We start from the raw sequence: 3,908 nt of genomic DNA on the forward strand, positions 1-3,908 counted from the left end.
CTTTGCTGTAGCTCCTGATGCTTTAGAGGTTGAGAAGATGGTTCATGCAGCGGCTGGAAGTTGCAGGAACTTGGCCATGATCCAGCAGGTCTACAAATACTCACAGACTGTCTTGAAAATAATAAATGGAAAGATGTAGAGAGTGAGTGTAGAAGTTTATTGTGAGGTGAGATTCAGCTTTTGAGTTTGAACACAATTATTTTTTCTCAGTTAAGCAAGAAAGGTATGGGTTAATAGTGCTCTACAGCAGCTCTGAGAGGCCAGATCTAATATAATCTTTTCTCTGTTACACTTTTACTTCTTCCAGCTTGTATTTAATGTGACAAGAGAAATTTTTGCTGAGATGTCTTCTGAAGACTCCAGTGTAAGCTAAACCCCATGGATGAAGCCAAGCTGAATTAACCCTGCTTTCTTCAAATGAGCGAGGAACTTACCATGAGCATGGGAGTCCTCCATTTCTGTTTTTCAGCGGCAGCAGCAACTCGAAGGGTGAGAGCTTGTACCAGGGGCCTGCTGGGAGCAGTGAGTCACTGATTTGAGCTTTTAAATTTAAAGTCAGAGAGCAGAGGTTTCTGGGAAAAGAGGGACTTCTTATTTTTATTTCCATCCAGCTATATAATTCAATGGTTTCTCAAGCCGAGACCCTCCCTTTGTAGGGCCTCCCACCCAACCACCTCCTCTAACATTAATAACTAGGGAGATATCAAGTAGGCATCACTTCGTTTTTTTACTTTGTGATAAGGGGACTAGCAGTGATGGCAGTGCAGGGAGAGCAATGTTCCTCGTGCATGATGTTTGAGGTGAGGGACGCCATTAGTGTCCCATCCAAGTACATCTGCACGTAGTGCACCCAACTCTCGCTCCGCCAAGACAGTGTTCGGGAACTGGAGCGGGAGATGGATGAACCTTGGATCATTCAGGAGGGAGCTGCTGTAATAGATAAGAGTTAGAGGGAAGTAGTTACTCCTAGGCACGAAGAAAGCTGGGTGACTGTTCAAAGGGGGAAAAACAGTCAGTGGAGCGATCCGCTGTGGTTGTTCACCTGAAAAACATGTATACTGTTTTGGATACTGTTGAGGGGGACGACTTACCAGGGATATGCAGTAAGGCCCAGTTCTCTGGCTCAGAGCCTGTCCCTGGTGCATATGAGGGAAAGGAGGAGAGCGTTAGTCATTGGGGATTCGATAGTTAGAGGCTCAGATAGAAGATTTGTAGGGAACGAACGAGACTTGCGGTTGGTGTGTTGCCTCCCAGGTGCCAGGGTCCGTGAGGTCTCGGATCGTATCTTTGGGGTCCTGAAGGGAGAAGGTGACCAGCCTCAAGTCGTTGTCCGTGTAGGTACCAACGACATAGGTAGAAAGAGGGATAGGGATATAAGGTAGGATTTCAGGGAGCTAGGGTGGAAGCTGAGAGCGAGAACAAACAAAGTTGTTATCTCTGGGTTTGTTGCCCTGGCCACGTGATAGCGAGACAAGGAATAGGGAGAGATATCAGCTGTACACGTGTCTGCAAGGATGGTGCAGGAGGGAGGGTTTCAGGTACTTGGATAATTGGGACTCATTCTGGGGAAGGTGGGACTTGTACAAACAGGACGGTCTTCACTTGAACCAGAGGGGTACTAATATCCTGGGTGGGAAATTTTGCTGGTGCTATTCGGGTGGGTTGAAACTAGCTCAGCAGGGGATGGGAACCGGAGGTGTAGTTGCAGTGCACAGGAAGATGAGAGTAGGAAGGACAGGGACAGGATTTCGGGGGTCGCAAGAATGTGCTGGCAGACAGCGAAGTGATTTGAAGTGTGTCTATTTCAACGCCAGAAGTATCCGAAATAAGGTAGGTGAGCTTGCAGCATGGATAGGTACCTGGAACTTTGATTTTGTGGCCATTTTGGAGACATGGATAGAACAGGGTGAGGAATGGATGTTGCAGGTTCCTGGGTTTAGATCTTTCACTAAGAACAGGCAAGGCGGTAAAAGAGGGGGAAACGTGGCCTTGTTAGTCAAGTATAATATAACGGTGGCTGAGAGAAATTTTGATGAGTACTCGTCTACTGAGGTCGTGTGGGCTGAGGTTAGAAACAGGAGAGGAGAGGTCACACTGCTTGGAGATTTTTATAGGCCTCCGCAGAGTTCCATGGAAGTGGAAGAGAGGACTAGCAAAATTATTCTGGGTAGGAGTGAAAGGAACAGGGTGGTCATTGTGGGGAACTTTAACTTCCCCAACGTTGACTGGAAATGCTATAATTCTAGTACGTCGGATGGATCAGTTTTTGTCTGATGTGTACAGGAGGCTTTCCTGACACAGTATGTTGAAGGGCCGACAAGAGGGGAGGCCAAATTGGATCTGGTGCTTGGTAATGAAACAGGTCAGGTGTTTGATTTAGTGGTAGGTGTGCACTTTGGAGAGAGTGACCATAATTCAGTTATGTTTAGTTTAGCGATGGAAAGGGATAGGTACATGCCACAGGTCAAGAATTAACGACGGGGCAAGGGCAATTATATTGCGATTAGGCAGGAATTAGGATGCATAGAATGGGGTAGCAAAATGCAGGGGATGCAGACAATGGAAACGTGGAGCTGGTTTAAGGAACAGATATTGCATGTCCTTGATAGGTATGTCCCTGTCAGGCAGGGAGGAAGGGATAAAGTAAGGTAAGCGTGGTTTACGACAGAAATTGCATCTCTTGTTACGAAGAAGAAGGAGGCTTATGTGTTGATGAGGCAAGATGGTTCAGATGAGGCGATGGAGAGTTACAGATCAGCAAGGAATGATTCAACGAGAGAGTTAAGAAGAGCAAAGAGAGGACACGAGCAGTCTTTAGCAAATTGAATAAAGGAGAACCCTAAAGCTTTCTATAGGTATGTGAGAAATCAAAGGATGATTAGAGTGGGAATAGGGCCAGTCAAAGACAGAAGGGGGAAGTTGTGTGGATCCTGTGGAGATCGGAGAGGTGCTAAATGAACATCTCTCATCAATTTTCACTCAGGAAAAGGAGAATATTGGAGAGGAGAAGAACGAGGTATGAGATACAGTAGCGCCAGAACATACGAGCGACCCCGTTCACAAACAAATTGGTTTACGAACAGTATTGTACATAAAGTTTTGCTTCTACATACGCACAAAATTCAAGGTAAGAATGATGGTATGAGCAATTCGTCTTTGGAGTATGCACAGTTCGTCTTTGGCGCGTGCGCAGTTCATCTTTGGAGCGTGCACTGTGAACATGGGAAAAATTGATTCGCGAACCGGGTGGCGGAACAGATTAAGTTCGTAAGTCGACGCGCTACTCTGTTAGACTTGAAAGGATCGAGGTTAGTTACGCACAGGTGTTATCAATTCTAGAAGAAGTGAAAATAGACAAGACCCCTAGGCCGGATGGGATTTATCCGAAGATTATCTTGGAAGCTAGGGAAGAGATAGCAGAGCTTTTAGCTTTGATATGTGAGTCATCATTGTCTCCAGGTTTGGTACCAGAGGACTGGAGGACTGCAAATGTTGTGCCCTTGTTCAAGAAGGGCAGTAGAGATGACCCAGGTAATTATAGACCAGTGAGCCTTACTTCTGTTGTAGGAAAGGTTAAGGAAAGGATTATAAGAGATAAGGTTTATAATCATCTAGCAAGCAGCACTTTGATTTCAGATCGTCAACGTGGTTTCGTCAAGGGCAGGTTGTGTCTCACAAACTACAGTGAGGTTTTTGAGAAGGTGACCAAGCATGGAGATGAAGATAGGGCAGTTGACACTGTATACATCGACTTCAGTAAAGCCTTTGATAAAGTTCCACACGGTAGGTTGTTGGAGAAAATGCAGAGGATGGAATTTAGGGTGATTTAGCAGTTTGGATAAGAAACTAGCTTTCTGAAAGAAGGCAGCTAGTGGTTGATGGAAAATATTCAGCCTGGAGTCCGGTTA

Source organism: Hemiscyllium ocellatum, chromosome 9 (genome assembly GCF_020745735.1).
Source record: "Hemiscyllium ocellatum isolate sHemOce1 chromosome 9, sHemOce1.pat.X.cur, whole genome shotgun sequence".
Classification (NCBI taxonomy): Eukaryota; Metazoa; Chordata; class Chondrichthyes; order Orectolobiformes; family Hemiscylliidae; genus Hemiscyllium; species Hemiscyllium ocellatum.